At 46.1% G+C, this 22,599-nt stretch overlaps 1 protein-coding gene across 3 annotated transcripts in view; it reads left to right on the plus strand.

The window, feature by feature from the left end:
- Positions 1-8,774: 8,774 nt before the first annotated feature.
- The window catches only part of ARB2A (ARB2 cotranscriptional regulator A), a 334,295-nt gene continuing 320,470 nt past the window's right edge, over positions 8,775-22,599 (plus strand). The window contains exon 1 of one of the 3 annotated variants that reach the window (XM_075932154.2): positions 8,775-9,076. The gene's annotated coding sequence lies outside the window, so the exon portion shown is untranslated. The remainder of the gene's footprint in view (positions 9,077-22,599) is intronic. The other 2 variants (XM_075932155.2, XM_075932153.2) reach the window with 2 other exon arrangements.

Genomic DNA, 22,599 nt, shown 5'->3' on the forward strand with positions numbered 1-22,599 from the left:
ATCCTATGCTCCAAAGCACTTGCAATCCCTCCCAGCTTGCTATCACCTGCAAACCTTATTCTCTCTAAGCTATTATTTATATCACTGATGAAGATATTGAACAGAACTGGTCCCAGAATTGATCCCTGCAGAAACCCACTCATGCTGTGACACCTCCCACGAGGATTTACACCCCTGTAAATAAATTTAGTAGATCTCAAATGGCACAAACCCTCATAATCAACAGATCCCCTGAACCCACATCAACACTACATCTACACTCCAAGGTTTTTGCATAAAAACCTGTGGAGCGTCCACACCTCAAATGCACTTTCGCACAAGTAAATCAACAGTTAAACAGCAGAAGAGAGGGCTTTTGCTAGTGTAGGTAAACCTCCTTTTACGAGGCATTGTGCTACAGCTATTGAGCAAAAAGGTAAGCGTGGCCACTCCAGAGGGGTTTTTGCAAATGGCCATCAGAGCTTTCTTGCGCAAGAGCGTCCATGCAGTGTGGACACTCTCTTGTGCAAAAGCATATCACTTTTGCGATGTGCTTTGAGGTGTGGATGTATTCTTGTGCAAGAAGTTTTTACACAACTTTAGACGTAACCGAAGAGACTAAGCTGCAGTGGAACTTCCTACCCAGCTGTTCCGCATGTGGCTACAAGCACATCTCTGTAGCTCCTGGCTGGGAGGAGGTGTGTCTCTGTGCACTACTCCTATACTGAGTGCCCCTGCATCCAATGGGAGCTACAAGGGTATTGTCTGCAAGCAGCAGGGTGCACAGACTTCCTGACTCCCCTCCAGGAGCTGCTGCCAGAGGGGGTGACCCAGGAAAACATTGAACCACCCTCCTGCTCTGACCCTTTCCCAGAGCCTGTTCCCATTACCCTCTACTGCACCCTACCCCCTGCTTCAGCCCAGAGCCTGCACCAAGCATCCAAACTCCTTCCCAGAGCCTGCACCCTGGATTCCCACCAGAGCTTGAACTCTCAGCTCTTCTGTACCCATACTCCCCAGGGCCTGCACCCCTCACCCTCTTCTGAATCCCCACCCCCTACCACAGAATCTGCTCTCAGCATTCAAATTCTATCCCAGAGCCTGCACCCCCAATCCTTTCCTATACCCAAATTCCTTCCCAGCCTGCACCTGGCACCCTCTTCTGTATCCCAATCATCTCCCCTAGCTCAGAGCATGCATCCAGCACCCAAACTCCGTCCACAGCCTGCACTCCAGATCACCTCCCACACCCAAACTACCTCCTAAAGTCCACTCCCTGACCCCACCCAAACACTCTTTAAGAGCCTTAGGTAGGTGTTGGGGGGAGGGATTTGGATCCGTTCTGGGCATCACCAAAATTCTACAAACCTGCCACTCCTGATCAGGGGTATTCCCCAGTCAATAACTCCTTCACTGTTCCCCCAAGGGCCCTCAGTGTTCTGCAGACTGTCATTTGCCACTGCTTTGTTTCCCCTCAACAGCCTCCTTTAACTCCTTACAGTTAGGCAGGCTCATATCAAAAAGGTAAAACGAGGTGCATATATTTATATAAAGTACATACATTCTCATTTTTCACACCACAGAACAGGTTTAACTAGTCTTAAAATAGAATTTGACAAGTTTGTGAATAGAAAATATGTGAGGGGGTTGCCAGCAATAGCAGGAAACTCTACTCGATGAGACCCATGTAGAGCTTCTAGTCCTAAATTGATATGGTGATGATGTATGGGTAGGGAGCAATCTGTTTCCCCATGCTGCCCTTTCACGTGCTGGCACAGACCAAGACATATGCACAATGAGTTGAGAGAATAGTTCAATTTCCTTTCAAGTCTCTCTCTGGTGAGAATTCCAAAACGGATGTTAATTAGTGCTATTTGTTGCAGTTATATTTGTTACATGGAAATGATACTAGCAATGAAATGAGACCACCAACTGATTTCACTAATAGCTCATTTGCAGATTAATAGCATTTGGTCACAACAGACTTAGGTCAGAATCATCCTAGTAATGTAAAAGTGAAGGGTTTCACTCTAATGGGTTCAGTCACAGAGATTCTCTTGAGACAGTCACCTGATGGGCTGATCTCTGTGACCAAACCGGTCACATTTATATCCACTATCGATCCTATGAACTATTCAGAGCTCCACGGTTTATATTTTTGCAAGCACCTAAAAGTTTGAAGTTAAGAAGCCTTATTTTACCTATTTAATAATATTGTGAATTTCATTTAAAATAAGAATGAAAGGAATTTTTTTGGATGCTCTAAAGTGGCCAACAAAACCTATTTTGCAGCAAAGTTAACAATTACATTTGCTAAAACGAATTAGCCCATTTCAGTGTTATCTGGAATTAAATACACAAAGTGTCTTCCATGGATGTTAAGTCCCTAGCAGAACAACTGGAAAAAAAAATGTATTGATAACCTCAATGAGATTTATTTCCCTTTCATCTTTTCTTATGGGTTTTTCCTTAACCAGCCCCTGAAAGCCATTCTCATGTGAGCCAATGGAGTACCTGAACTAACAGTTCCTGAGTTGCATTGTTTGAGGAAATGAGTTGGGTATTCTTTAGGGATGTTATATATAGTGTAATCGAATAGTTGCATAACCAAATGAAAACTTAGTGGTTCACTGGTTACGCAACTATTCAATAGTCCCAGAGGGTGGGGCTGGCAGCTAGTGGGCTCCAGCCCCACTCCTAGCGAGCCTCCTGCCACCCCGCACTGCTGCCGCTATATCAGAGGTGTCAGCAGCGTGAGGTGGCAGGCTGGAGCTGGTCTGTGAAGGGAGCCAGTTTAAAAATCAGCTTCCCACACAGACTGGCTGCCTGCCACCCCTTGTTGCTGTCTCTGATACAGAGGCAGCAACATTGGATGGTAGCAGTTTAATAGCAGCCTCCCTCCATGTTGCTGATACTGAGGCAGAAAGGGGGGAATGTATGTGGACAACAGGATTAACAGATTAGCCCAGGTTTATCAGTTAATTGTGTAGTTGTCTACACTATGACATCCCTAGTACTCTTCCACAACTCGTCACTTAAAATATGTACTAGGGCACTGTGTAGAAGTCTAATAAATTCAGGGGTCTGATTCTCATTTGGACTAAGACCTCTCTGCACTTCCCTGAAAGTCTAAAGAGGCCAAAAATTAGGTTACACTGTTCACTCATTTGAAAGCCCTTTTGCCCTGCTGGAATAGTATAAACACTATAATGTGAATAGGATTCAGGCCCATATAAAATAAAGTGCTTGATGTTTGTATACTTAAAGACTAAGGGCTTGTTGGTACAAAGTACTAACCACCAACGTGAGGTGTTCTCAACAGCAAATTAACTTCCTTGGAAACTGAGGGTGCTTAGTACCTAGAATGATCCCACACAACGCACAAATGCACATTCTCTGCAAGAAGGATTATAGTGTTCTACCACTATAGAAGATTTAACTACAGCTTGTAAGAGTCATCTTGTGTGATTTTAATAGCCATTTTACTTGATAAGATTGTCCTGCCCACCTCTTGTGAGTCAGCTGGAGGAGATAAAAGTTTTAATTTTGAGGGGAATGTCAAAAAAAAAAAAAAAAAAAAGAGAAGTCTTCTATCACACCAAATATCCTTTCTTTGTTTTATACTTAAGCTTCTTCATACTGTTTGAAGCTCTGGCCATCAGCTTGTAAAACAGAAAATATAAACAAAAATCAATCAAAACAAACTGAAATCTAGTATGCCAAAGAGAACTGGCAGCATGTAACTTCTAGAAGGGGAAAAAGGCAAGCACGGGAATCCCCCGATGCTATAGAGGTAAGCAATTGCTTTCAAGCTCTCTCCACAGGCTCTGCAGTGCTGAAAGCTCTGGAAGGGACCTCACAAGGAAGAAACCAGAAGGGAACACCATCTACTGGAAGGCATGGGATGCGTAGTCCTACGGATGGGGGTTCCACAGCCACCACCCCCAAAAGGAAACGACAGGTGGTGGTGGTCGGGCACTCACTCCTAAGAGGGACTGAGCCATCCCTCTGCCGTTCGGACCTGGAATCTCAAGAGGTGTGCTGCTTACCGGAAGCTCGCATTCAGGATGTCACTGAGAGGCTTACCAAGCTGATCAAACCTTTGGATCGCTACCCCTTCCTGCTTCTCCACATGGGAACTAATGATACAGCCAAGAATGATCTTGAGCGTGTTACTGCGTATTATGTAGCGCTAGGAAGTAGGATCCAAGAATTTGGAGCGCAAGTGGTATTCTCCTCCATCCTCCCTGTTGAAGGGAAAGGACTGGGCAAGGATTGTCGAATAGAGGACGTAAATGCGTGGTTGCGCTGATGGTGTCGCAGAGAGGGCTTTGGTTTCTTCGACCATGGGACTCTGTTCCGGGCGCAAGGATTGTTAGGAAGAGATGGGATCCACCTAACGAAGAGAGGAAGGAGCATCTTCGCGGGCAGGCTTGCAAACCTAGTGAGGAAGGCTTTAAACTAGGTTCGTTGGGGGACGGTGACCAAAACCCTGAGGGGAGTGGGAAAGTCGGATACCGGGAAGAAATGCAGAGAGGAAGGGGCAAGAAAGGAGGACCCATGTTTCGAATGGAGAAGATAGGACGATCAACTGGTTACCTGAAGTGTTTGTACATTAATGCAAGAAGCCTGGGCAACAAACAGGAAGAACTGGAGGCCCTGGCCCAGACCAAGAAATATGATTTAATTGGGATAACAGAGACTTGGTGGGATGACTCGCATGACTGGAGCGCTGTCATGGAAGGGTATAGACTGTTCAGGAACAACAGGCAGGGGAGAAAAGGAGGAGGAGTTGCACTACATGTAAGAGAGCACTAGGATTGCTCTGAACTCCAGTATAAGGAGGGAGAAAAACCTGTTGAGAGTCTATGGGTTAAGTTTAAAGGAGCAAACAACAGCATTGATGTTGTGGTTGGTGTTTGCTACAGGCCACCGAATCAGGTGGATGAGGTAGATGAGGCTTTCTTTGGACAACTGAGCGAAGCTTCCAGGTCCAGGCCCTGGTTCTCGTGGGGGACTTTAATCACCCTGACATCTGCTGGGAAACCTATACAGCAGTACACAGGCAATCCAGGAAGTTTTTGGAGAATGTTGGGGATAACTTCTTGACACAGGTGCTGAAGGAGCCGACCAGGGGCCATGCGCAGCTTGACCTTCTGCTCACAAACATGGAGGAACTAATAGGGGAAGTGGAGGTGGATGACAACCGGGGAAGCAGTGATCATGAGATGGTAGATTTCAGGATCCTGACCAAAGGAAGAAAAGAGAGTAGTAAAATACACACCTTGGACTTCAAAAAAGCAGATTTTGACTCCCTCCGAGATCTGTTGGGCAGAATCCCCTGGGATGTTAACATGAAGGGGAAAGGAGTCCAGGACAGCTGGCAGTATTTTAAAGAAGCCTTATTGAAGGCACAGAAAGAAACCATCCCGACGCGTAGCAAGAGAGGCAAACATGGTAGGAGACCGGACTGGCTTACGGGGAAATCCTTGGTGAACTTAAGCACAAAAAGGAAGTTTACAAAGAGTGGAAATTTGGACAAATGACCAGGGAGGAGTTTAAAGGTATAGCTCGAGAATGCCGGGGGGTTATCAGGAAGGCGAAAGCGCAAATGGAATTGCGACTGGCTAAGGATGTGAAGGATAACAAGAAAGGTTTCTACAGGCATGTTAACAAGAAGAAGGTGATCAGAGAGGGTGTGCGGCCCCTAATGGATGAAGGAGGTAACCTAGTGACAGATGATGTGGGGAAAGCTGAAGTACTCAATGCTTTCTTTGCCTCTGTATTCATGGACAAGGTCGGCTCCTTGACTTCTGCGCCAAGTGACGCAAGATGGGATGAAGATGGACAGCCTGGGGTGGGTAAAGAACAGGTTAGGAACTATTTAGAAAAGCTAAATGTACATAAATCCATGGGTCCAGACTTAATGCATCCGAGGGTACTGAGGGAGTTGGCAAATGTCATTGTGTTGCCTTTGGCTATTATCTTTGAAAAGTCATGGAGATCGGGAGAAATCCCGGATGACTGGAAAAAGGCAAATGTAGTGGCCATCTTCAAAAAAAGGGAAGAAGGATGATCCAGGGAACTATATGCCGGTCAGTCTTACCTTGGTTCCTGGAAAAATCATGGAAGGGATCCTTAAGGAATCCATATTGAGGCACTTGGATGAGACGAAAGTGATTAGGACTAGTCAGCATGGATTCACAAAGGGCAAGTCGTGCCTGACCAATCTGATTAGCTTCTATGATGAGGTAACTGGCTCGGTGGAAGTCAGTGGATGTTATATACCTTGACTTTAGCAAGGCTTTTGATACGGTCTCCCACAATATTCTTGCCAGCAAGTTAAGGGATTGTGGATTGGATAAATGGGCGGTAAGATGGATAGAAAGATGGCTAGAAGGCCAGTCCCAGCGGGTAGTGATCAATGGCTCGATGTCAGGATGGTGGTCGGTTTCTAGCGGAGTGCCCCAAGGTTCGTTTCTAGGACCGGTTTTGTTCAATATCTTTATTAATGATCTGGATGAGGGGATGGATTGCACCCTCAGCAAGTTTGCGGATGACACTAAGCTGGGAGGAGAGGTAGATACGCTTAAGGGCAGAGATAGGGTACAGAATGACTTAGACAAATTGGAGGATTGGGCCACAAGAAATCTGATGAGGTTCAACAAGGACAAGTGTAGAGTCCTGCACTTGGGACGGAAGAATCCCAAGCATAGTTACAAGCTGGGGACCAACCGGTTAAGTAGTGGTTCTGCAGAAAAGGACCTGGGGGTTATAATAGATGAGAAGCTAGATATGAGTCAACATTGTGCCTTTGTAGCCAAGAAGGCAAATGGCATATTAGGTTGCATTAAGAGGAGAATTGCCAGCAGATCCAGAGATGTCATCATTCCCCTTTATTCGGCTTTGGTGAGGCCGCATCTGGAGTATTGTGTCCAGTTCTGGGCCCCCCACTACAAAAAGGATGTGGACGCATTGGAGAGGGTCCAGTGGATGGTAACCAAAATGATTAGGGGGCTGGAGCATATGACTTATTAGGAGAGGCTGAAGGATTTGGGTCTGTTTAGTCTGCAGAAGCGAAGAGTGAGGGGGGATTTGATAGCAGTCTTCAACTTCCTGAAGGGAGGTTCCAAAGAGGATGGAGAGAGGCTGTTCTCAGTAGTGACAGATGGCAGAACAAGGAGCAATGGTCTCAAGTTGTGGTGAGAGAGGTCCAGGTTGGATATTAGGAAAAACTATTTCACTAGGGCTACGTCTACACTGGCCCCTTTTCCGGAAGGGGCATGTAAATTTCATGAGTCGTAGTAGGGAAATGTGCGGGGGATTTAAATATCCCCCGCGGCATTTAAATAAAAATGTCCGCCGCTTTTTTCCGGCTTTTCCGGCTTCAAAGTAGGAATAAGAGCCTCCGGAAAAGGGCGCTTTTTCCGGAGGATCGGGGCCAGTGTAGACGCTCTTTTCCGGCTTTTTTAAAAGCCGGAAAAAAGCGGCGGACATTTTTATTTAAATGCCGCGGGGGATATTTAAATCCCCCGCGCATTTCCCTACTACGACTCATGAAATTTACATGCCCCTTCCGGAAAAGGGGCCAGTGTAGACGAGCCCTAGGAGTGTGGTGAAGCACTGGAATGGGTGACCTAGGGAAGTAGTGGAGTCTCCATCCCTAGAGGTGTTTAAGTCTTGGCTTGACAAAGCCCTGGCCGGGTTGATTCAGTTGGGATTGGTCCTGCCTAGAGCAGGGGGCTGGACTTGATGACCTTCTGAGGTCTCTTCCAGTTCTATGATTCTATGATTTCCATAGAAACCCACTAAACAGATTTAATGGGGAAACCATAGGAACAGTAGAAAATTTTCATTCTGTAGTTATACTCCCTTTCCCCCCTTTCCATTTCATTTATATGCTCTAACATGGGACAAACAAGTGTACACACTACCCCTCAAACAGGCATAGCTAGAGCCTGCCCTTTCATGGAGATGGAAAACTCAGTTGCTCCTCAGCTGTTTCAATCCCACTGGGAACAGTATTTCTCAAATGGCATTCCAGAGAACCTTGGAGTTCCGCTAAGTGAAAATAAGGGTTCTGCAAGAAAATTGCATTCCAATGACATTTTATGATTTAAAAAATAGTAAGTAATATTTAAAGCATATTAGGTTCTGAGCTTTATTTTTGTACACATTAAATATGATTTTTGTTTTTAAATATGTACGAGCAATTAAACTGTTGATCTCATGACCTTGTTTAACATTTGTTTTTTATTATCCTTACTTATTTGTTGTGTATTTTTTCAGTTCCATATATAAGACTTATTACGGTTCCACAAAATTCTTTCTAGTTTAAAAGGGCTCCATGGCCAAACAGAACTGGGAAACACTGCCCCAGAGCATGCAAACAAGGGCAAGAAGCACCATTCCCTGGCAAGGCCTGGATGCCCGCCCCCGCGGCCACGCTGCACTGCTGGCAGGGGAAACGGCCACGCTGACACACTCGTCTGGGTCAGTTTCAAATGGACCCGGACAGACTCAGGCTTGCGGGCCTGCTGGGACCGCCCAGGCCGTTTTTCATCACCTCAGTGCAGGCCTGACGGGCGGGTTCTCCGGGACGCGCCGCTGGGCAGCGCTCCCGCGGGGATTCTCTTAGGCTGTCTCGCCCTGGACCTGGAGCCTCAACCGTGCGAAAAAGGCAAGACCCGCAGCCCGCGAGCAGACCCCGCCCTCCGTGTCCTAAGGCTCCGCCCCTCTCCTGTGGCGTAAGAGTGAGGCACCACCCCTCCCCGAATCGTTGGGCAAACCCCGTCCCCTCTTTCCCTGAGCCGGCCGCGAGTGGCTAGAAGCGCCACTTCCGGGTTCTCTGCCGCGCGGGTGCGTGATGACGTCACATCCACAGACCCCGGAAGTGGAACTCGAAATTGGTAGCGGCGGCGTGAATCGCGGAGGGAAATAGCCTGGCGAGGCGGCGCGTCTCCGGGTAACGGCGCCGCGCCGCGCCCGGCCCCTCTAGGAGAAGGGGCTCCAGGTACGTGCTGCTCCGCCGTGGCGGGGCGAGGGGAATGGGCTCTTGCCGCGTCCCCGCGCTGCTGCTGGAGCCACGATCAGACCGGTAGGCACCTCCCCCCTCAGTGACAGCGGCTTCCCTGCCCGGGGCACGGTGCCCAGCCTCTCCCCGCGCGGCCGGGGTGCCAGAGTTCAGGGGCAGGGTCGCCCCTCACCAGAGAGTCTCTGGCGCAGCCTGTCCCTCGCCTCACTTTAGCGGTGCCTGCGGCTGACAGTGTCACACTGGAGCCGGGGTCTCCTCCACCCACCAGCGAGAAGAGCAAGTCCCGCTGGCCGCAGCTAGCCCGCCACCCTCTCCACCAGTGGCACGTTGCTCAGTCTCCGGGTCTCCTGGCACGCAAGGCACCAGAGATGCCCCCTTCTTCCATCAAAGAGGGCCCGAATTTCTGTTTCCCTCCTACATTTTTACATGGTCACCGAGCCCTGCGACCGATAGGGGAAGTCGCAGTAGCCAGAACTTTACCTGGGGAGAGCGGGGTCGAACGCCCACGTGTTAAACTTACTCCACGAGAAGACCAAAGCCCGTAAAATGATATGCTCTTTGGGTTGCATGTGGCCATCAGACTTCCCCTGATAATGGATGTGAGGCAAATAATTATTTGTGCGATTTCCTAGGGATCAGGGACTTGTGCATTAACATATAGCAAAGATCTAATCCCTGCTTCTAAGAGTTTATGATGCAGTTTTGAACTGAGATTAAGGGTAGAATATTCTCCTTGTGTGGTGGCTATATGTATGATGGCTGATATTCCCAACTACTTATGCATGTGAGCAGTACTATTAGTTTGTAGGGGACTCCTCACATTCTTAAGCATTTATAAGATTGTGCCTTTAGTAAAGGTACCACTGTATTAAAGCAATTTCATTCTGCAAGGAAAAATTGATGACAAGTTCTACAGCTCTTATTCTTTCTGCTCTTACTTGGATGCTCCTATAAGTAATTGCCTGTTCAAATCAAACAGCTGTGCCGTTCAAGTTTGGAAAATTATGTTCTCAGAATGTTATTTGATATAGGTTTTGTCTTCAAACAGCAGTGGTATTGCTCTACCTATACTAGTATATTGAAAGCCACCGTTTTCCCCCGAGTGTTGTGATAGTTATACCAGTGTAAATGTGGTTTGTACTGGTACATCTGTTCCTGTATGGGATGGAGGATTTATAACTTTATAGCAGTATCCACTTGAAGGGTTGTACTGGTTTAACACTATTGGGGGGAAAAAATTAAACCTTAACTGATATACAGGTATAAAAATTGTGTGTTTTAAGAGCTAAAAGCTTTTGAGGTGAGTGGAGACAACTATCAACTCTCAAAGCTGTTTAGTCTGTTTGCAGACGCAGAAAGAGGATACATCTTCAGTTTTCCATTGATTTGTCTGTAGTTCATATTTAGCAGATTTCCTTCACAATCATAAGACTTTTTCGAAGTTTCTGATTCTGAGAAATCTGTTTGTTACTGTCTTATGGGCCCATCATTTTATGTTACTGGATTTCTCCATTCTTTCCCATCCAGAGTAAAAAAAAAATCATGCCCTAATCATGGAAAAAGATGTGCAGATCCTTTTCTCTGCACATGGAGTAGTAAAATGGTTCTACTCCCTTCTTTACCCACAGAATTGAAATCACTGTGCCAGAGCCTGCCTGCTCTCCCTCCCTCTTCACCCTCCTCCCCCGAAGTAAGAATCACAATGGTCAGGATCTTCTGCAGAGAGAAAACACAAGTGTCACAATTTCCAGGACCTCTACCTGAGAGTAATACTGATTATTGTCATCTTTCTCTCCTTGAGCAATATGAGTCATGAGGTCTCCTTAATCATAGAAATAGCAATTACTTGCTCCTGGTGAACTATTGCCAATTTTTGACCCCTGACAGTAAATATTGACCTGTGCTTTCCTCCAGTACAACTACTACCATTCCCCAATGAATAATAATAGCTATTTATTTTTCTTCCTTTCGAGTAATATTCATCAGTATTAATGGTTATTGTTCTATGTCCCGGATAGTGATGTTAAATTTCAGTTAATTGACTAATGGAATAGTCGATGCAATTTGCATTTTCTATTTCATTAGTCGATAGAGGCGACTCCGCTTTTCAAGTGTAGCAACAGTCGTCCCCCCCTCCCCCCCACTGGCCCAGTGTTTTCTGCAATGTTTCAAAGCAGTTTCAAAACACCCTTGCTGACCTTGGGCTCCGTGCGGCATTTCAAAATGGCGGTGCCCTGTGGAGCCTGGAGTCAGCTGGCCCGGGGTTCCATGTGGTGCTGCTGCTTTGAAATGCTTCATGCAGCCTGGGGACTTCCTAGCTGGACCCAGGATGCATGCAGTATATTAAAGCTGCAGCGCCGCATGGAGCCCATGGTTAGCAAGGGAGTTCCCAGCTGACTCCGGGCTCCACATCAGCGCTGCTGCTTTGAAACGCTGCAGAGAGCATGGGACCAGTGGAGGACTGCCCTGCCAGCCCCGTGCTCCCCGCAGTGCTTTCGCCTTTGAAGTGTACATGCTGTTTTTTATTTTGTAAAATTACATGAAAGTTTTATTACATAGAAAATTCACAGGAATAAAACCACACACGCTGTGGTAACTCAAAACAAGAAAGTAGTCAAACACAGGGATTGCAGGAACACTGTGGAATTGTACAAGGAGCACCAACAGCAATGAGGAAGCTATACCATCAATACGTTTGGATTGCACTAACCTGGTTAATGGGTACAATGGCTTGATGCAGGGTATGATAGTGACAAACCTTTCTTTGAACAGCCAGTTGTAGTGTGCATCTCATTAAAAAAATCTTTCTTCTTAGTTTCTACATCATGCCCTGCCTCTCAAACTGCTGTTCTCCATAGAAAGAAGCAGAAGTAAAACTAGCAGTACTTCTATTTCGCTTGCCTCCTGAAAGGCAAACAACAGTAGTGTGAAACTTACGGAGATCACGTCAGTGTAACTGCTGTTCTGTTATTGGTAAGCTGTGTACAAGAGCTACAGTAGTATCAAACTCCTGATACTAGGCATGGCTTTGATTCTTAGATGCTCCATAGTAGGAGTGGCAATACAACTGATTGGATTCATTTTCTTTTTTTTAAATTTTGTAGGCTGTTTGTTCTCTTTCATTAGTAGAAACGCAAAAATTTAATGTCTTTCACTAAATAGATTCTGGCTACTGGGAAATAGTTTTGCAAGACTTGATCTTATGTGTTAACTTTTATGTAGGTTATAAGATGAACATTACAAATGATATACTTGGAGAACTGGACAGCTTAGGACAGTGATAATAAGAGAGCCTTTTCTAGGTTGCTGGTCATTCCTGCTAATAAAAAATTATTACTGTTATTAGGAATGTGAAAGTGTAACTATGTAAACGATTAACTGATGAGCCTGGGCTCATTGGGTAATGTTCATGGCTACATGCAAAGCTACCAGTCCACATGGGAATCTGGTTTAAAAGACGGCTTACAGTGTGTACTGGCTCAGAGTGAGCCTTCTGCCACCCCAAGTGTAACTGCTGAAATTTTTCAGCGGTTCTTTGTTTACCTAATTACACGCATTTAAACATCTTTAACTGTGATACCTATTTGTTTTCTGAAAAGGGCTAGTAATTTCAGCCTAATGCAGTTCCTAGTTGACTTGTCCTGACATGTGATGGTAGCTGTCTTAGCAGAGAATCCACTGTCTGTTTTCAACATCCACCCAATTTGTATTTTCACATTAGCGATGGTCCCTTTGGTCCAGGTAGCGGTATGTTGATGAATCAGTATAGGGAAGGCTGTTACTCACTGCCCTTAATTTATCTGTGAATAAATAGGGGAGCTTGTATCTCCGTGAAAGTAACTTTGTCAGACTAAATTATTATGAAATTCACAACAAAAGAAATATTAGCATACTGTCTCTGGAAAAGGAATAAGAACTGAACATAGTGAGCAAAATTGTCCACTCATGTAGATCGGTGGTCCCCACCGCGGTGCCTATGGGCACCATGGCGCCCACTGGGCCATTTCTGTGTGCCTGCCGAGTGAACGGGGCCGGCCCCACCCCCGGGTGCACGGCGCATGGGCGGTGCCGGCCGCCAGGGCGCACAGCGTATGGGCAGCGTCAGACCCGGGCGCTCAGCACATGGGCGGCCCCACCCCCAGGTGCGCAACGTTTGGGTGGCCCTGCCCCCGGGTGCGCGGTGCAAACGCATATGGGGGGTGCCGGCCCTGGGAGCGTGACACAGGGGTGGTCCAGGCTGCGGGTGTGTGGCACAGGACCAGCGCCGGCCCCGAGCGCGCGGTGTTTGGGTGGCGCTGGCCCCTGGGTGCGTGACACAGGGGTGGCACCGGCCCTGGGCGCGTAGCACAGGAGTGGCGCCGGCCCCTGGCATGCAGCACACGGGCAGTGGTGGCCCCGCCCTCAAACGTGCGGCATATGGGCTGTTCCGGCCCTGGTGCACAGCATATGGGCAGCCCCACCCCTGGGCTCGTGGCACAGGAGCGGTGTCGGCACCGGCCCCGGGAGTGTGGCGCATGGGTGGCGCCACCACTGGGCGCACGACATATGGGTGGCCCCGCCCACAGGCACATGCATGGCCCCTCCCCTGGGTGCATTTGTGGCCCCGTCCCTGGGTGACAGGCACATGAGTAGTCCCGGCGCCGGGCAGCCCCAAAAGGATGGGGACCACTGATGTAGATGGTGTCATTCCACTGAGAGGAACAATGCTGTAGTAGAGACTGGAGCAGGAATTTGTTGTACTCTATAACCCCTTCTGTATTTTACTACTCTTTTAATGCCATTTTTGTTAAGACTAATTTGCCTTCGGAATAATGTTTGCTTGGAGGTTTGATGCTTACCTGTTGGTTTCCTTTCACTTTTGATGTTTAGACTGAAACTTCAAGGCAAAGTACTTGTGAAAGTTGGTTTTTTTTTTTTTACTATTGGTTTTAATATTTTTGTAACACGCCTTAATATAAGATAAGTGTAGTGTTTTTAATTATTTTTTGTTTATCAGAGTATGCTTTTCATTGTTGAATACCCAATAGAAGTGGATTTGAAATTCATAGGCTCCTTGTTGAACCCTTTGCTATGATTTCCAGATTAGCTGCTCCTTGTTCCTTTTTTAAAAAGGTAACCCGACTATCATGAAACAGAGCTTCAAGGGTTTGGTTTTGAACAACTTTTTGTTTGCTTTTGTTGTTTGTCAGTAACTACTTGACTGAATTTGTTGTATTAATTTTTTAGTTCTCCTTTCTCCTTATATTTTGCTACTTTTGCTTCTGTATAGTTTTCTGCTGATGGGCTCATCATTTGTTGATGATTTTATTTTGGCTTCATGGACAATCACTCTGTTTTGTTTATGTTGTTTGGTTCTTAAAAGCTAAATAACATGAGAATTTGTAGGGCACAGAATATAGTATTCAAGCATTTAAGCCTGTGGCCCCCACCGCCCTGCATGTAAACGTGTAATTACTAAAAAAAAAAATCCAGCAGTTACACATTTACACAAAATCCCTAGCACTAACTAGCAACTTAGCTGGTAAACTTAGCAGAAAACTCAAGGAATAAACAGACACTTCTCAAGAACATTGTGTCACATAGAAGCTTGTACTGACAGTACTTACCTATTGTGTGATAATATAGTTTCCTTGGCTGTCAATCTGTCACCTTTCACTTAAAAATATACAGGTTGGATCTCCTTGGTCTGACATCCTTGAGATCTGACTGGTTCCGAGCAAGGGAATTTTGCAGGACCAGGGGAAGTTCCTTGCCACCAGCCTCCTTACCAAACCACTTCAGGCCCAGCCAGCCCTTCCTCCCCTCTCCTGCTGGCCTGCTAGTCCTGACTGGACTTGTCAGATGCCAGCCATTTCCCCCACTCCCATACCACCAGGCTGTCGGCTCAAGGCTTTGTTTCTGGACCAGAGAGCCCCGGTTAGGGCAGTACAACTTGCACTAAGAATGTAGATGTAATGACTTTTTCTAACTGTTACTTGATTAGAAAAAGATTTTCATATTAGAGTTTAGTGAAAAAAGGGAACCATCTGAATCCAAAATAGCCACTTATAATCATTTTTAAAATGTAATCTGGGATTCTTCTCTATTCAAACCAATGAAATTGACTCTCAAAACACAGATACAGTTTAAGGTTACATTTTTTAAAACACAGAAAATAGTGTCTTTTTTTCCATAGGACAAAGCAAATTTCATAGGGCAGCAATACAGGCAGTCCCCGGGTTATGTACAAGATAGGGACTGTAGGTTTGTTCTTAAGTTGAATCTGTATGCAAGTTGGAACTGGCATCCAGATTCAGCCGCTGCTGAAACTGATCAGTTTCAACAGCGGCTGAATCTGGACACCAGTTCCGACTTGCATACAGATTCAACTTAAGAACCCCAGGCGTCCCCAAGTCAGCTGCTGCTGAAACTGATCAGCAGTTGATTCCAGGAACCCCGGGGCAGAGCAACTCTGCCTCTGGCTTCCTATAGTCAGCCGCTGGTCAGTTTCAGCAGCGGCTGACTTGGGGACACCTGGGGCAGAGCATCTCGGGTGCTGCTGGGTTGGTCCAGTAGCGCGGCCGCTCCTCGGCGCTACTGGAGCAACCCAGCAGCACCCCATCTGCTCTGCCCCAGGCGTCCTGATTCAGCCGCTGCTGAAACTGATCAGCAGCGGCTGAATCAGGACTCCCGGGGCAGAGCAGCTGGGCTGCTGCAGGGTCGGTCCAGTAGCGCCAAGGAGCGGTGCTGCGGGACCAACCGGCAGCGCCCCACCTGCTCTACCACAGGCTCCGGGCTTTGCTCCACGTCTCCCTGGTCTGCTGGGGGGGGGCACTAGCTGGTTCTCCCCCCCCCCCCTCCCAGCAGACCAGGGAGACGCGGAGCAAAGCGGCAGAGGACCTGGGCCGGACCGCAGCGCTTCCAGATCAGCGCCGCGGTACGGCCCGGGTCCTCCACGGCTTTGTTCAGCGTCTCCCTGGTCTGCCGACCAGGGAGACGCTGAGCAAAGCCGCGGAGGACCCGGGCCGGACCGCAGCGCTTCCAGATCAGCTGGAAGCGCCGCGGGTCCGGCCCCGGGTCCTCCGTGGCTTTGCTCAGCGTCTCCCTGGTCTGCTGGCTCCCACAGCAGACCAGGGAGACGGGGAGCAGCTTTTCTCGCCCCGGAGGAGGCTGGCGGCGGGACCAGGCGTCCCGCCGCTCCAGTTCTCCGGGGCGAGAAAATCCCCGTTCGTAACTGTGGATCCGACATAAGTCGGATCCGCGTAACTCGGGGACTGTCTGTACATTTCAAAAGCAAGTAGAGTACTTTAATGGCCAGTGTTAAGCAATAACATATACAACCCAGGATATGATTAAAAGAAAACACCCAACCAAAAAAACCACTTTACAATGAATAACTCTAAGACTTAATGAATGTCTTATAAAAATCTTTCTAGCAGCAGTCACCAACAATTCATCTCAATACCCTACTCTCTATGCTGGCTCCTCACGGAATATTCCTCAGATTCAAAGTAGAGATGCTAATTTTCAATACCTTCCATGGAATTGGTACAAGATGGCTAAGAGAATGACTCTCACTTCTGACAATTTATTTTGGTTTGTTGAAAACAATACATCATCACTCAACCCAAGGCCTAGAAGCCCTTGACAAATATTTTAAATGCAATCCTTAACACACAACCTCGGACTCCGCAGTTGAAAGTAACTAAGAAAATAAGCAGACCTAGTATGCATCCACACGTGAATTTTTTGCATTTTCCCATAGGTCTAGGAAACTAGACTTAAAGATCAACTTAAATGAGTATTCATGGGAGGGAGTACATTTCAAAGTCATGGAGATGGACTGAATCATGACAACTGCTCTCTCTCCCTTTTAAATCAAGGGGCTTTAAACCAGCATGAGCCCCACTTTTAATTTCACCTGGAACAATGTGGCGTAGAATAGGAGTAAGCACAATATTTTACAGGGAACCACTCTAAGAATATATAAGTGGTCAAACACCACACTTATCTATGATATTAACAAAATGAAGAGTTGCCGGATCTGGGATGGAAAATGGGTATAGGAGGGAGGTCTAGGTAGAGGATTGGCATGTAAGGTCTGGGAGAGGGGTTAGGTGGAGTAGAGGATTCTGATCTGGGGAAGGTTATAAGAAAGATGAGTGGACCTGGGGCCTGTATGCAGGAGGGGCACAGAGAGTTTGAGTTGTGACCTAGGACAAGGAATTGGGGTAATGCGAAAGAGTACCAGGTACAAAAGCTGGACAGGAAGCACTTACCCTAGGTAGTTGCTTGCCAACAGTGAAGTGGAACCCTTGAACAGGCTTCTGGGGCCAGCATGTATACAGCATACACCGTGGTAATACGGGGCTCCAGGACCTGCTTGTGTCTGCAAACACAGCCCATGCAGCTTCCATTGGCCAGAATTGCGAATATTGTGCTGGGTTTGGGGGGCACTATGTGGAGACACTCTCAAGGGGTGTACTGCACAGAGATGTACACACTGGCCCCATTAGCTGTCTGCTTTGGATGGCTTGTGGGGTCACAGCAGAGAGGGAGCCTGCCCAAAGGTCCCACTTGCAGCCCAGAGTACCAAGGTGGACCAGATCTTAATGTTTGCCAGGCCAGATTTTGTCCACTCCTGGCACATAGACACAGTTCCCCAAGTAGGTAGGTTCCCAGTACTTTAGGGCTTTATAACCAAATCTTGAACTGAAGTGAGAAACCAATACCGATAAAGACAGTACAAATCCTGGAGGACTGGTGTCATGTTCTTAAGGCAATACATTTTGGCAGCTCTTTTGCTATAAGTACTGTGCAGGTTAAGATAAGCTAGTCTTCCTGATCTCCATGCAAGAGTTATAGCTCTTCAGAAAAGTGCCAACCTGCTCCCTCAGCAAGAGAATGGAAGAGACTTTACAGTAAATTACTCTCAGAAAGACCTACTCATCACACACTTTATTTTCCTTTTCTCCCACTTCTTATAGTGTTCCCCCTCTCCTCCCAAGTTGCTGAAATGAGACAGAGGTGAAGAGATTTGTCTGAAGCCAGCTGACTTGCTCTTGTTCCCTATCATGTAGAACCTGAAGATCAGATCACGAAGTACAGGAGTGAGTGGGATGGAAAAGAATTCAGTAGCTCTCTTTTGGAGAAAGGGAACTGGGTCAGTGTTCCCTGGATGCCGTGCACTCGTGCAGTTGCGCAGGAGAGAATCCAGCCCAGCTGATTATCAGATCGCCCACAGCAAGGTTCTTCTTTCTGGTGGTGATGCATATAAAATTTATTCTGCACATGGGTGGAAAAAATTAGAGGAAACATTGGACTGTGTTCTGCCGAAGCTCTTATCTACTTTTCTTACCCAGGAATGTAGTCTACAGTATGAGAGAGCCCAAGAGCAGGTATGCAGCTCCTGCCAATGCCCTATACATCTCCTGACTCAGTAAGACTGATCACTCATTTGAAATCCACAACTCAAAAGGTTTCTGTTAGAGATATGAAGAAGTCAATAAATAGAAATTCTATTAACTACACAATTTGTCGATAAGGGAGGAATACTCCGGGAGTTACCTCCCTGTTGCAGCTCTACAATTTAAATGTTGTAGGAGCTGGGCTTCCTGCCACCTGACATTTACTACATTTCAACTGCAGAGATGCAGCAAGGGTAGCTCCTGGACCCAGCCTGAGCCAGGACTGAGCAAGGCTTGCTCAGTCCCAGCTTGCACCAGGTCCAGCAGCCACTGATGGCGGAGGGTCCCAGCAGGGAGCTGGGACCCCTTGCAGACAGGGGCTGCTGCTGGAGCAGCTTGTTCACAGCAGCCAGGTCTGGCTGTGAACAGAGGCTGCTGCCGGAGCTGGGACCACGCTCATCCTCATCTACTCCCTGCAGACAGAGGCTGATCCGCGGAATGCAGAGCAGTCTTTGCCCACAGTGAGCCTGGGCCTGCCGTGGGCAGAGTCATCTTTTCATGACTACTATCACTGAGGATCACAGCAAAAACCTCTAAATTAATCAATATCAACAAAAAGTTTACACCAATGGTATAATTTGTCTGGGAGAGAGTAACTTGAACTCCAAACAATTAGCTTCTTTTGCAAATTTCATTTCCTTTAATAATAATAATAATAATAATAATTAATAATAATAAAAAAGCCTAGAGGGAAGACTCAAAATATTGGGTACAGCAGACTCAAAGTAGTGGCCTTTAAGATTATTTTAATTTTTAAGTGTCTTCACAGTTCTCTGTGTGTATTTTGCAATATTAAAAAAGACATAAATGCGCTTGGATCCTAATAATTATACATTTACAGTAACAGATGGTTATGTTTCTTTTTCAAAATATTTTTCAAATGGCTTGAATACTATATTCTTTTACAATTGCAAACTATTGCTCACAGATCAAGTATGTGGTCTTTCCATTCATGTTTACATAAACATTAAAATTCTCCATTTCTCTTGAAATTGTCCAATACTCTTGACTTACCTTTTTCTTCTTGAGGAAGTCAATGATGGCCACTTGGTGCCACAAGCCGAGTAAAGAAATGAAGAAAGGGAAAGGTAGAAGGGAAAGGGATCCGTTTTGGTTTGCTTTTAATTTTAATTTAGACCGGTATCTGTCCCTTTATCAGCCACCATAGGAATTTCTCTTTTGACTTTTTTGAAGTTTCCTTTTCTTTGACTTTCCAGGTTGAGTATTTATTCTTCTGTAGGTGGGTTAGTGCCTATCAGTGTCATTTCCCCTTGCTCTCTCACATTTTCAGCTTCTGTCAGACTTGTGCCTCTTAAACGTGACCAAGTTGTTGTGTGTCTATTCATGAGGTTTTGCTAAATGTTGTTCTGGACAGTGGAGTGTGAGCTACAGAGAACACTAGTGTGTTGCATCCTAACTATCTTACATGGATTCTTCTGGCATGCATTAAGAGTTCTTGGTGTACATTGAAATAGCCCTGTTTGAAATTGATTTACATGAATGTGCACTAGCAAGCTCTACACAGAGGGAATTGGAGCTCAACACTAGGAATGATAGATATTGGGTAATTGAATACTCAAGTAACCACATGAATTTTTATTGGTTACTTGACTATTCTATAGCCCCAGGGAGTGGGGCCAGCAGCCAGTGCACTCCGGCCCCACTCCCGGGTAGCACCCTGCAGAAGCAGCAGCAGGGGGTGCCTGGTGGAAGCCAGTCCACGAGGGGAGCCAGTTTAAAAATCAGCTCCCCGAAAGGCCAGCTGCCTGCCATTCCGTGCTGCTCCTCTGATACAGAGGCAATATAGTGGAGTGGCAGGAGCCCCAGTCCAGGGTGGGTCTAAGCTCCCTATGGACAGAGGCTGCTACAAAGCGGCCTCTGTCCGCAGTGGCCTGGGTTGGCCACAGACACAGGCTGGTCCGGCAGCAGCCCGTCTGTGGCGGGTGGGGGTCCAATCTTCCCTTGGACAGAGGCTGCTCTGCCTCCCATGGAGCAGAGGCCGCTTTTAAACCGGCTCCCTCCAGCACCAGTCCTGCTTCTCCCACTCCCCTTTTGCTGCCTCTGATACAGAGGCAGAAAGGGGGGAGAAGAGAAAAAGTGTGTAGTTGACTAGCCTAGGATTATCAGTTAACCGTATAGTTGACTATATGTCGACATTCCTACTCAACACACTGGTGTGCTCTACAAATCCCATCCCCTTATTGCAGATCGAGATCTTGTGAACAATTCCAAAGAATCCTGGGCAGTTCACAGAAGTGATGTCATACATTTGAGGATAACATATTTAGATGCATACCCTTTAGTACTATGTCTTGTATGTGAGTATGTAGTCACTGTGTGTGTGATATAGTCACACATTTGAACAGATCTGAATTTTTCCTTTGTAGAAGATAGTGGTATAATAGCTTAGACATAGTTTTTCTGTAGTGCCATAAGAACGGCCATGCTGGCTCAGACCAACGGTCCATCTAGCTTTGTACCCTGTTTTGTGACAGTGGCAAATGCCAGATACTTCAGAGGGAATGAACAAAACAGGCAATCAAGTGATCCATCCACTGTTGCCCATTCCCAGCTTCTGGAAAACAGAGCTAAGGAAACATCTCTGCCCATTTGGCTAATAGCCACTGATGGACCTATCTTCCATGAATCTATTTAGTTCTTTTTTGAACATTGTTAGTATCTTGGCCTTCAAAATCCTCTGACAAAGGGTTTCAAAGGCTGACAGTGTGTTGTGTGAAGAAATACTTCCTTTTGTTTGTATATCAATGTGTTACTTTATCATGCATTACTTTAAATCATGCCTTTAACCCATGGACTTTATTAATTGACACAATGCTTCTCTGTGACAGATATTTTACTCTCCAAAGGAATTAAGCTATTACTTGGATAAAATGCAGTTGTGATGATAGTGTGCAAGTATGCACTAGGTGAAGTGAAGACTGATATCCATATGAAATGGGAGAATTTAGATAGGCAGAAGCTAATTATCCACACTGAACTCTGAGGATGGAATTTAGGGTTATTACCATTTAGAAAGCAAATAACAGTTCTTTCTTCTGGCAAAAAACATTTCTCTTGATCAGATATGATTAAGAATAGAAAGGCTGCATGATTCCAGGTGACATAAGACATTTCTTCATCACTTGAAAGGTTGGTTGGTTGGTTCTTTTTTGGAATGGCCATAAATACCATCTATTTATTAATTATTTTAACTTGCACTGTACAATAAATTATTTAGTAAATACAATACTAGTACATTTTTATGAAATCAATAGAATTTAAATGGAATAGGCTGTGAATAAATGTGGTTGGAGGAGGTGTGCATCTTTGTCATGTCTTTCTCTACTTTTCTCAAACTCAGTGGAAGCCTTTTTATAAGATTACAGTTCTTTGGTTTGGGAAGGGACAGAGAGTGGATGGATTGTTTCTGTCATGCTACCACTTACTTCGCTCTCTCAACTCCAGGGCAGATGCCTCAGTTGGGTAATTTGGATCTATTTAGTATTCATTTAACTTGCATAGTATTGTCCAGTATCTAGAGAAATGAAGCGATGGGAGCACACCCTTGAACTACAAGGAGGATACCTTTAAGAAGGTGAACCGCTTGACACTTATTCCATAGGGTCTCAGGGAAGTTAACCCCATTTCTGCCTCCCTTAATCCCCACTCCTGAGAGAACTCAATGGCAACTCTCCAAGTAGGAGATCAGGAACTAGAAATTAACCTTCTGCATTTTTTCCTATGTAATGAATTTTACTGGTTCAAGGCTAAGATGATGATGTGAAGACAGGGTTAAGAGTTTCATAACTATTCTGAGTAACTATGGAATGCTTGTTTTTGATCTCTGACAAGGGAGACTTGATAACCAACAGTCTTGAAGGAGGTGGTAGGCTTCAGCATTTTAGAATTTTGATACTTAATGAGGTTGACTGGAATTGCATTGTGTGGAAAAAAAATCACGTGAGTATGGTCCTTCTGTAATTTAAAGTGTAGTTCTACCCTGAAAAGTTAATGGATAAGTTTGGCAGCATAGGGTTTCATGTTTGCTGTCTCAGTGATCCTTGATCAATTGCGCTCAGTTTGTAAGTCAGATGGGTTTTTTGTGTATAATTGACATTCCTGCAAGTTCACTTCGGGATA

Source organism: Pelodiscus sinensis, chromosome 6, assembly GCF_052426305.1.
Source record: "Pelodiscus sinensis isolate ZL-2025 chromosome 6, ASM5242630v1, whole genome shotgun sequence".
Lineage (NCBI taxonomy): Eukaryota > Metazoa > Chordata > Testudines > Trionychidae > Pelodiscus > Pelodiscus sinensis.